General features: G+C 45.5%; 1 long non-coding RNA gene across 2 annotated transcripts in view; it reads left to right on the top strand.

Annotated features, from left to right (window-relative positions):
• LOC137533938 (uncharacterized) overlaps positions 1–12,437 on the top strand; it is a 230,370-nt gene that overhangs the window by 195,398 nt on the left and 22,535 nt on the right. Inside the window, exons 3-4 of one of the 2 annotated variants that reach the window (XR_011024257.1) lie at positions 6,158–6,237; positions 8,063–8,688. The exons of the other annotated variant lie outside the window; for it this stretch is intronic. This is a non-coding gene — a long non-coding RNA (uncharacterized lncRNA). Of the gene's footprint in view, positions 1–6,157; positions 6,238–8,062; positions 8,689–12,437 lie in introns of those variants that run through there. 2 annotated transcript variants of the gene reach the window in all.

Genomic DNA, 12,437 nt, shown 5'->3' on the forward strand with positions numbered 1-12,437 from the left:
GTTATCCTACTTTGAGTTGAAACCCCGATCTTCTGGAACTGAGGCCCAAAGGGTTATATTTATTAAGACTTTGTTATCTGGTGATTCTCAGATGTGGGCGTACAATTTGCCCACCGGAGACTTAGCCCTCACCTCTGTGGATGAATTTTTTAAAGCCATGGCAGTAATTTACGATGACCCAGACCTTGCTGCGACTTCTGAGCGGAAGCTCAAGCTCTTGCGTCAAGGCATGGGTCCGGTCGAGGATTACGCAGCCGAATTTAGGAGGTGGTCAGTTTCAGCCAGGTGGGACACCTATGCCCTCTTAGATTGTTTCTTATCAGGGTTGTCAGATGAGGTCTCAGATCTCGTGCTAAGTCTGCCTGAGCCAAAGACACTCGATGAGGCCATTTCATCAGCCATTCGAGTCGATCGCAGACTGCGCTATCAGAAACAGACCCTGGGTAGTAGTCATATAAGAATGGTGTCCTACGCTGTGCCTCCAGTAACTCCACCTCCTCCTGTCTCGCCTCCACCCGAACCAATGCAGATTGGTCGGTCGAAACTATCCCAAGTGGAGCGGAGACGTAGGATGTCTGAGCAGCTGTGTCTTTACTGCGCAGAGGGGGGTCATAGAGTACGTAATTGCCCTAACAAGTCGGGAAACGCTACTGCCTAGGAGTTGTAGGGGGTAACACCCTAGGCGCACAACTTTTACCCCTAGAAGATAAACGGTTACTTCTTCCTTGTACTGTTACATGGGAAGATAAAACAGAGGTTTCTGAGGCTTTTGTTGATTCAGGCTCTGCAGCTAATTTTATGGATTTTGAATTTGCAAAGAAATTGGGTATTCCGCTCAACCCGGTAAAACCACCCATTCAGGTTACGACAGTAGATGATTCCCCCTGCAAAGTAATCATCCGCTGTCTCAGACACCAGAGGTGGAAGTCACTATAGGGGTGTTACATAAAGAGAAATTGCAGTTTTTTGTGTTACACATGACCACCTCCACAGTCATCCTTGGCATGCCATGGTTGCACCTTCACTCCCCACAGATCAATTGGGCTACTGGTCAGTTAACTAGCTGGTCAAAACAGTGTTTCCAACAGTGTTTAGGGAGGGTGACACTGGGTCAGACTAGGATTCAGTTGGAAGGGGTACCAACACAATATTCCGATGTGTTCTGTCCCAAGGCTGCTGATAAGTTACCTCCACATCGCCCGTTTGATTGCCCCATCGCTCTCCGATCTGGTTGTATGCCCCCTAGGGGTCATCTCTACAATTTATCTGGGCCAGAGAAAGTGGCCATGCAGGAGTACATTCGTGAAAATTTAGCCAAGGGGTTCATTCGCCCTTCCCGGTTGCCCGCTGGCGCAGGGTTCTTTTTTGTTAAGAAAAAAGACGGAGGCCTGCGGCCATGTATTGATTACCGGGGCCTGAATAAAATCACAGTGAAGAATCGCTACCCCTTGCCCCTGATAGATGACTTGTTCACACAGGTTACCGACACCAAGATCTTTTCAAAATTGGATTTACGGGGGGCATACAACCTGGTACGGATTAGAAAGGGCGATGAATGGAAGACGGCTTTCAACACGCCCGACGGGCATTACGAGTACCTAGTAAAGCCCTTCGGCCTGTGTAACGCCCCAGCCGTCTTCCAAGAACTAATTAATGAGGTATTCAGGGAGGTGTTGGGCAAATTCGTGTTGGTATATCTGGATGATATACTTATTTTCTCTAACAACCTCTCTGAGCACAGGACACACGTCAAATTTGTATTGGACAAATTAAGACTAAACTCGCTTTATGCTAAATTGGAGAAATGCATCTTCGAGGTAACATCTGTCACCTTTTTAGGGTACATAATTTCCACCTCGGGCCTGTCTATGGACCCTGCCAAAGTCTCGGCTGTGTTGGAATGGCCTCAACCTGTGGGCTTAAAATCTATTCAAAGATTTTTAGGCCCACCTCGGGCCTGTCTATGGACCCTGCCAAAGTCTCGGCTGTGTTGGAATGGCCTCAACCTGTGGGCTTAAAATCTATTCAAAGATTTTTAGGCTTTGCCAATTACTATAGAAGGTTCATAAAGGGGTACTCCACTGTCATTGCACCCCTTACCAGCCTCACTAAAAAGGGGGCAGATACCACCCACTGGTCTCCAGAAGCCCTGCACGCTTTCTCCACTCTGAAAGATTTGCTTTGTTCCGCACCCATCCTGAGACATGTTGACACCGCCTATCCCTTCATTGTTGAGGTAGACGCCTCGGAGGTCGGGGTAGGGGCTGTGCTGTCTCAGCGGTCAGGGTTGCAGGGTAGATTGCACCCATGCGCCTATTTTTCTCGTAGGTTCTCTACGGCAGAGAGAAACTACGATAAAGGCCACAGAGAGCTCCTGGCCATCAAATTGGCCTTTGAAGAATGGCGTCATTGGTTGGAAGGAGCAGAACATACGATTACAGTTTACACTGATCACAAAAATTTGGAATACATCGAGGGGGCTAAGAGACTAAGCCCCCGTCAGGCTCGATGGTCATTGTTCTTCTCGAGGTTCAGATTTATAATTACGTACACTCCGGGTAGTAAAAACATCAAGGCAGATGCCCTGTCCAGATGCTTTGAGCCAGAAACAGCACAGCCCTCCGCCCCGGAGACCATTGTCCCCCAAAGACTGGTACTAGCAACCACTGAAACTTGGGGGGACTGGATAGAGACTTTAAGTCCCTTTCAGCAGGGCATTCCGGAAAACATAGTATCAGATCGGGGAGTCCAATTTGTGTCGAGATTTTGGAGGGCATTTTGTCACCAAATGGGCATGGAACTGTCTTTTTCGTCAGGCTACCACCCACAGACCAATGGTCAGACGGAAAGAGTCAATCAATCATTGGAGCAGTTTTTGAGGTGTTACGTTGCAGAGGCGCAAAATGATTGGGTCAAGTTTTTGCCCTTCGCGGAATTTGCACACAATAATTTGAAAAGTTCTTCATCGGGATTTTGTCCATTTCAGATAGTGACCGGGAAGTTGCCTAAATTCTCCCCATTGCCAGTCGCTTCCACTCCGTTTCCAGCTCTGGAGGCCTGGCAAAGGTCATTCAAAGACGTGGGGGATCGTGGAAAACAATTTGGGGAAGGCATTTCAAAGTCAAAAAGGTCAAGCTGACAAAAGACGTTCTTTAGAGTGGAAGTTCCAACCAGTAGACTTAGTCTGGGTGTCCACACGTCACTTGACCTTGAAACAGCCTTCATCCAAGTTGGGGCCCAGGTTTGTGGGTCCATTTTCAGTAACTAGAAAGATCAACAATGTTACTTATGCCATTGATCTTCCTGCCAGTATGCGTGGCGTAAGATCCTTCCATGTGTCCCTGCTTAAGCCAGCAGTCCATGTGGGTCCCACTCCTCCTCCTCCTGTGATGATAGATGACCAACCTGAGTACGAAGTAGAGAAGATTTTAGACTCACGCATAGTTCAGAACTCAGTACAGTATCTGGTTCACTGGAAGGGATATGGTATTGAGGAGAGATCATGGCTACCTGAAGGTCGCATGCATGCTGACAAATTAAGAAAGGAGTTCCACGCGTTGCATCCTGAGAAGCCTGGTAGGAGCTGTCCGGAGTCCACTCCTCAGGGGGAGGAGGGTACTGTGAGGAAATGCGGAAAAGCCGCCTCTAGTGCTCAGAGTGAGGCGGCTGTTTCCGCGTCCAACATGGCGACACAACGCGGAGAAACCGCCGCATGCCGCATGGGCAGTGCGGTGGAGTCCGCATTGGACGCGGTGGATTGTACGCATGGCACTGGCGCTGACATGATGGAGGGATGCGGGGAAGCCGCCGCTTGCTTGGAGAGCGGTGCGGCGGCCCCCGCGCCTGAATCAGCTGATACATTGCAAAACATGTCTGGTGTGGCTGGGACTGCTAGTCCACAAAGGTTCAGAAGGACGCGCGCGCGCTGAGAGGCAGAGCTTATATGACAGCCAGAGAAGAGTCAGCTGACCAAGCTGGTCAGCTGACATTTTCACCACCATCCATTGGTCCAGCACTTAGGGGTGGCGCTAGAGAGCGCTAAGGTATATATACTGGGTGCTGGACATTTCTCTGGTGTCTGGCGTTGCGATCACTACGTGGTAGCACTCAGACCTTGTCTGTATCTGTGTTCTAGCATAGTTTCCAAAGGTGTTGACGGCCAAGGAACTCACACCTTAGCGTTAGGAATTTGAACTGTATTATTTGTTATGATCTTCTGCCTGCCTGACTATTCCTTTGAACTCTGATTCTGTACCTTGCTATTTCTGATATCCTGTTGCCAAACTCTGCTCGTTCCTGGACTCTGTATTTGCCTCCTGATTCTGTACCCTGCTATTCTGATACTCCATTGCCAAACTCAGCCTGTTCATTGGATTCCGTTTCTGTCTCCTGAATCTGTACTTTATCTGTCTGTGTGGTTACGACCTGGCTTGCCCGACCTCGAGAACTAGCCTTACTGTCAGAGGCAGTTCCCAGATCTGTTAGTGACACCCTCTCTCTGGTGTCACTCACACTCTGTCCTTCCTACCTTCAGCCTAGCTCCTCCCCCCGGGAGAGTCTAGGCCTATGGAAGGAACATTCCTTTTGTGTACTCAAATTATTACTGTTGCATTAACACTCACTCGTCTCTCAGGTGTCCAGAGGTTAGAATATATATCTGATTATCGGTGATACTGCAGATCACCAATAATCGGGTATATTCTGCATTTTCGGTGATACTGCAGTTCACCGGTAATCAGACCCTCTCTGTGTTACACCGATCGTTACAGTCATATTCTAGGTTCTTCAAAGTAGCCACCTTTTGCTTTGACTACTGCTTTGCACACTCTTGGCATTCTCTTGATGAGCTTCAAGAGGTAGTCACCTGAAATGGTTTTCACTTCACAGATGTGCCCTGTCAGGTTTAATAAGTGAGATTTCTTGCCTTATAAATGGGGTTGGGACCATCAGTTGCGTTGTGGAGAAGTCAGGTGGATAACAGCTGATAGTCCTACTAAATAGACTGTTAGAATTTGTATTATGGTAAGAAAAAAGCAGCTAAGTAAAGAAAAACGATTGGCCATCATTACTTTGAGAAATGAAGGTCAGTCAGTCCGAAAAATTGGGAAAACTTTGAAAGTGTCCCCAAGTGCAGTTTCAAAAACCATCAAATGCTACAAAGAAACTGGCTCACATGCGGACCGCCCCAGGAAAGGAAGACCAAGAGTCACCTCTGCTGCGGAGGATAAATTCATCCAAGTCACCAGCCTCAGAAATCGCAGGTTAAGAGCAGCTCAAATTAGAGACCAGGTCAATACCACACAGAGTTCTAGCAGCAGACACATCTCTAGAACAACTGTTAAGAGGAGACTGTGTGAATCAGGCTTTCATGGTAGAATATTTGCTAGAAAACCACTGCTAAGGACAGGCAACAAGCAGAAGAGACTTGTTTGGGCTAAAGAACACAAGGAATGGACATTAGACCAGTGGAAATCTGTGCTTTGGTCTGATGAGTCCAAATTTGAGATCTTTGGTTCCAACCACCGTGTCTTTGTGCGATGCAGAAAAGGTGAACGGATGCACTCTACATGCCTGGTTCCCACCGTGAAGCATGGAAGAGGAGGTGTGATGGTGTGGGGGTGCTTTACTGGTGATACGGTTGGGGATTTATTCAAAATTGAAGGCATACTGAACCAGCATGGCTACCACAGCATCTTGCAGCGGCATGCTATTCCATCCGGTTTCCATCCGTCGCACACCGCCACTCAGCCATCCTGATTGGCCGCCGTGATCCCCCAAAAAAGAATGAATATCCTGGCGGCCGGGGGTAGAATCCTGGGTCCCGCTTACCAGCGCTGATCACGGAGGAGGGGAGGCGGGGTCAGATACTTACTTTGGTAGTGGGAAGCTTCTGGATCATCCAGAGGCTTTCCACGTCCTCCTCTTGACCACAATCCTGCAATGGTCAAGGGGAGGATCCACGCTACTGCACAAGTGCGATTTCTCAGGAGGACACAGTGTTGGAATGGCCTGGTGGAGGAAGATGAGGGAAGCATTTGGATTATCCATATGTAGCAAATGCTAGAGGCCAAATACTAGAGGCCTCTAGTGGTCATATAAGGTATGTACCGTGGTGCCCCTAGTGTCTGCCCTTAATAGCATTGGTTACGTCACACAGGTGCCCCATGACTCTGGAGTGAAGAGACAAGAGGGAGCAGATGGCGTGGAGAGAAGACATGGGAAACATGCAGCTGACAGGTGAGTGTAAGAAGCTCTGGCTAAATTTTTCACAGCCTGGGGAGAGGGGACTTGGAGACCCACACAGCTTGTCAATAGATTTCATGCTGAAATCTATTGAAAATCTGTGTGTAGCGTGAGGAGGGATTCAATCAGATAGATCCCTCTCTGATCAGATAATGCTTTATGGCCACATCGACCAATGTATGGCCACCATTAAAGTATAAACCAAGCCCCTCGGTTTTACCATAATGCTGGGAACACATGATGCAATTTCCCGTCCGATTGACAGGATTTTGCATTGTGTGTTCCCAACATTACAGGTAAAAATGGTTGACTCCGCTACAGATCAGTAAGATGTTTAGAATGGGAATGCAGGTGAAGAACAAGCCATAGGATGAATGGAACACAGAACACACATCAGAGGACAGTAAGTCACACATAGAAGGCAGTGAAAGGCCGAGACAGGAGGAGGTGAATGATAAGATGGGTTTAGCAAGGGGAACAGAATGAGGCAAACATCTGTAAGTGAATGTGAGGAAAAAGGTCATATGGAAGAAGGTTAATGGAAGAAGAGAATGACAGCATGGTGTATGGTTGGGGTTAAATGGGGTTGGCGGGAGAGGTTGAATTGGAATAAAATGAAGCAGGGGAGCACAAGAGTAAAAGGGACCAGAAGAAACAAGAAGTAAATAAGAAGAGGTCACCATACTAGTAGAAGACAGCGGTGGTGCATAGACGTTAAATACAAGAGAGGATTATAGGGAGCAGGTTGGAGGCAAACAGTTGGTGAGGTGATAGCCGGTGAAGACAGACTGATTTCCAGTGGAATTACGTTGGTTGGAGGAAAGGTTAAAGTTCAACTATTAGCCATACTTTGCCAGGGAAAATAAACACATATTTAAGTAGATACTTGCTTGCTCTACTTGCATAACAGATGTATTGCACTGTCCATGTTTTGATTTCAGTGTATTTTATATAGTGAAATGGCCAGAATTCTGTCCATAGCAATCTTGAGTCCCACAGGCTTCAGCATCCGCCTCCCCCGCATTGCCCCTCGCATCGCTTCTCCTCCCCGCACTTTTATAGAGCTTAGCGGGGAGGAATAAAGGCAGTGGGTGCAGACCCATCTGCTCATGGTGGCACTGGAGTTCCCGTCTATACACTCTGCAAGACCGCCGACGGTGTTGCAGAGTGTATAGACAGGAACTCCAGTGCGTGGAACCATATGGAGGTGAGTCTGTGGGCACTGCTTTTATCTCTCCCCATTTTGCTGAGTTATAGTGCGGGGAGGAGAGGAGATGCGAGGGGGGATGCAGGGCGAGGGGGGAAGTCTCAATGGCAAACATGGTGCTTCCTCCCAGGAATTATGCAAACTTCCTGGGAGGAAGCACCATGTTTGGCAATGAGACTTAAAGAGGAACTCCAGTGAAAATAATTTAATAAAAAAGTGCTTCGTTTTTACAATACTTAGGTTTAAATTATTTAGTCAGTGTTTGACCATTGTAAAACCTTTTCTCTCCCTGATTTACATTCTGACATTTATCACATGGTGACATTTTTACTGCTGGCAGGTGATGTCAGTGGAAGTAGCTGCTGCTTGCTTTTTTGGCAGTTGGAAACAGCTGTAAACTGTTATTTCCCAAAATGCAACAAGGTTCACAGACAGAAAACTGCCAGGACCATGGTCCTCACAGTCTCCTGTGGGAGGGGTTTCACCACAATATCAGCAATACAGAGCCCCCTGATGATCCGTTTGTGAAAAGGAATAGATTTCTCATGGGAAAGGGGGTATCAGCTACTGATTGGGATGAAGTTCAATTCTTGGTTACGGTTTCTCTTTAAGGCCCGTAACCACTAGAAGATGGATTATGGAACCCTAAGCAACGCGACCCGAAGAACGAGTTTTCCACAATCCACCTTCCTACCCACAGGAATACCTGGCGACACAAGATGGGTGCGAACGAGAGTGCACACGGTTGAGAATCTTTGCATTTTAGTCGGGGATCTTAAAGATCCGATCCACCATGACGGTCGTAATCGCCGTGCATCGCAAAATGTTGATCGCTTAATTGTGTACACATACCCACATTCCGAAATAGTGGAAACGATTGCTCGTAGCAATGCCGATTATTGCGGGAATCTTAAAACTCCAATCCACCATATTGTAGACAACGAGTTTCACAGGAGAAGAGAAACAGATGAAAGGAAAGAACCCAAAGGAAGACGAGAAATAGCTGAGAGCTGCTGAGAGGAGAGGGACTACTGTGTTTCTCCCCTTTTTCTCTTCTTGCACTTGTCACTCTGCTCCCCATGTTGTACATATGCGGGAGTCCATATCCGTATAGATTGTGTAAAAGCCAGGAAATATAGATGAAATATAAAGTATATATAAGAGAGCGATTGCTTATCACTAAGTAAAATAATTTGGAGTATTTATTATTGTTGCAATAGGATCGTGTGGATTGTTAATCTATGTATGTGCATTATTGTGATGTAAAATTAGACATGCTTGTATTTGTTTTACTTTATTTGTTTGTATTGACCTGAGGAAGCGGGCTGAGACCCGTGAAACGTGTTGTCTATAATATAACTGTTCTATAATAAAGACTCCTTAATCCAACCCAAGTGAATCTTCATTGGAGGTAAGATACCTCTTTCTATATTACATATTACTGTACTGTATATTAACTACATTTAGACCCACTATTATAGTTGTTCCCGGAGCCTCCCCAAATCCTTAAACCAGTTGACTCAGACAGGAACTGCCACTTACATACCTGATGTTTAACTCTTTCAGGCAGAGAAAGGAAAAAAGGAACACAGCATAGTTATTTGTGTGCTTTGCACTGTACATACACATGTCTATCTCATCATGTCACGTTACCTTGGGTATCTTTTAAGACTGCTACTGCCTATAGAGCGCGTTCTAGTGGCTGCAGCTCTGTTGCTTTGATTCCGCCAGGAGTAAAGCGAGAAAGGTGGACATAGTTATTTCAGAAATGGACGTACCATGACGTAAATCAGTATGTGTAAATCAGCATGCGAAATTCTGAAGCATTAGACTAATCAGAGAATGCAGAATTTTTCTGGGTAAATCGTATTACACTGTAATTTTAGGCTAATCAGACAATGCAGAATTTTTCAGCAGAAATGGGATTACTGTGGTAATTTTTGGCCAATCAGGAGGCTTTGGAAATTTTAGGCTAATAACATTATACAGATTTGTTTATCCTGCAATAGATTACTGTGGTTATTTTAGGTCAATAAGAAGTTTGCCACGGTTGCCAAATGTAAATGTGGTTTCTGCATAACAGCGTATATCTGCAAAAAATAGCGCATTTCTAAAAATAACTATGTCCACCCGTCTCTGTTGCCACATGTCCCTCAACTATACTGTTACTTCCTTGCTTACGTGTTCCATTCCATACCACTTTAAAGTGTACCTGAGACGAGTACACTAAAAGAAGAGGCCGCCCATGCGTAGAAAAGCCGAATGCCATGACTGAGCCAGATTACCGGGACCGATACCTGGCAAACGGAGGCACTCGGAAACATCCATGTTCATGGAGCTGGAGGAAGCCCCAGGTAAGTATCAAATCTTTTAATTTGCCCATCTCAGGTTTCCTTTAACCTACCCAATCTCTGTCTAAGTCTGACTTGCACTGTAAACGAATATTTGCAAGTATTACCTTATTTTTGGATTTCTAAAACCGTCAGTGACTTATTCTTTAAAAAAAACCTATACTATAACCATTTAATACACCCACCTGCACACTTCCTACTCCTTTACATTTTACAGATCCTTCCTGAAAGCTCCCCCACATGTCATAATCACATGGTGAAAACTTCCTGAGTAGTATGTGACCGTGAACAGCAAATCAGAGCCTTAGAATTCCATCAACTTATCTGACTATTCACGTTCTCACAAACATGAGCATCACCGTCAGTCAAATTAATTAATGGCCACATGTTCTCTACTAAAAGGGAAGATGGGAGATGTGCCTGAACTCAGAGCCATCCTCTCAGCAGAGATCAGGTGGTGAGCCGCCACATTTTGGTTATGTGAGGATCAGCCCACACGACGTTCAGAAGAAGTGGGTAGAATAGAAGAAGGAAAATTTAGTGTTCAGCCCTGCAAGGGAAAATAAGCAGGAACCAAGAATAGTTACTGCATGCATGTTTGATCTTATGGTTTGGATTGATTAACTCTCTTAATGATGCAATTTATGACCACTTTATGAAACAGCATCTGGGAGATAAACCTCAGGGAAATTGTGCAAGATTTTTTTTTCTCATATTCCTCTGAGCAATTGAGGAATGTATGATGCAGATTCCTGCAGTATTCATAGTGGCTGATGAAGCTATGATTTTACATGTTCTGTATGCTTAGCGGAGCATTTACTAGGACAAATATTACGACAAATGCTGTCAGACAAACATTTCCTGAAATCAAAAATTCTGTTACTGACGGCTGAACATTCCTGTGCCTCTGGGCATCAGCATCGCCTTTACATGTGTGGTACAGATAAGTAGTCGAACATTAATAGCACAGATATGAGTCTCGTATTGTTTCCAATACAGGAAGAGTAAAGGTAGCCAGACACCTGGAAATTATGGGTAGTGATGATTGTAATATGCTAATTACGATTAGGTGAAATTACGCATACATTTTCGCAATTACGCATGTACGTAATTACATATTCGTAATTCAATTGACTTTGTATACTCATTTGTAATTACACATGAATTTACATGTAATTTACGCATAATTTCATGCCAACTTTGCCGGTGATGGTGAACACCAAAGCCCTCATACATGCTATTGCTACCAAAATTGCTACCTATGTTAAGGAGAATAGTGGGTACAAGTCAAAAAAAATGTAAAAAAAAAGACTGTAGTTTTTGAGAAACAAGATTTTAAATAAGCAAAGAAAAATGGTTTTTAAACCCAGAAACATATGTTGGGCCCCCATAAGCAGTCTATACATAACAATTGTTACGGTGCACCAAAACGATGGCAATTCTAGTGTCAGAGGTGCAAGAAGGGGATGGGGAACAGCTTGTTAATGATTAACACTATTCAAAGTATCTATAGAAGTGATCATTATCAGCACAGAACCAATAGAGAACTAACACTGCAGTTGAGGGAGGGCCCCGATGCGGTCGCAACCTCTGCAACCCCTATTGCTACGCCCCTGTGCGCATGCTACAAGAGGTCCTGTCAGCATAGTGTGCACTCTTAACTTATGCACGGTCCTTCCTATTGCCATGTGACGTGCTGGTAGTAGCATCAATGATTGTGACATGGTACTTGCTGGTCTCAAATTTCCACAGGGAGATGTCAATGGTACCACGTTCACGCTCAGCCTTCAGTTTGTCCAAGACCCAGGCATATTTGAAGGAGCCCTTTCCCATCTCAACAGCTTCCTTCTCGAACTTTTCAATGGTATGCTTATCAATCCCACCACATTTGTAGATAAGATGTCCAGTTGTTGTGGACTTTCCAGATTCTACGTGTCCGATGACAACGATGTTGATGTGAGTCTTTTCCTTTCCCATTGTGGAGTTTTAGATGTTAGCGATGGAATTAACATTGTAGCGGCCCCGCTAGTGAAGTATCATGCTCACTCAACCAGCTCATCGTGCTGCAGTAACGTGGTAGGTTTAGTAAATCAGCCCCATTGTACCTCCCTTCTGTATAATTCTCATTTCCTGCAATGTCGGCCCAATGATCGAGTAATAATCATTAGGAGCCACAGTACTAGTGCTTAAAAGTGTAAAACTTTTCACTTAAATGAGACCACTGTACAAGATGCACTTACATCAAGAGCAGGAGGTAAAAGAACACCATGGGTCAATACGGCTCCTTTCGGCACTGGTGCATTGCATTGCTCTCCTTCGCCGCTCCCTCGGGGCGCTCCCCCACCACAGCGGCCAATAGCCTCTATGAGACTGGCCACAGAACAGTTGAAGCGAACTAATGGAAGTGCTTCGGATGATACAGATGCGATGTAGAGTCTGCAGTGCGTTGCTAAGCGGTACGGATGGTACCACTTGGCACACAATTGCATTGGAGTCATTGGCACTGCAACAATCTTTTGTTTTTGTTTAGATTGGTGCGGAGCGCATGCACATCCCGGCGAAGTCACGTGACGCACTTTCTGTTATGTGTACACATAAGTTAGATGTCAGACGTCTATGACAACTGACATCACTTG

This window comes from Hyperolius riggenbachi, chromosome 10, assembly GCF_040937935.1.
Source record: "Hyperolius riggenbachi isolate aHypRig1 chromosome 10, aHypRig1.pri, whole genome shotgun sequence".
Lineage (NCBI taxonomy): Eukaryota > Metazoa > Chordata > Amphibia > Anura > Hyperoliidae > Hyperolius > Hyperolius riggenbachi.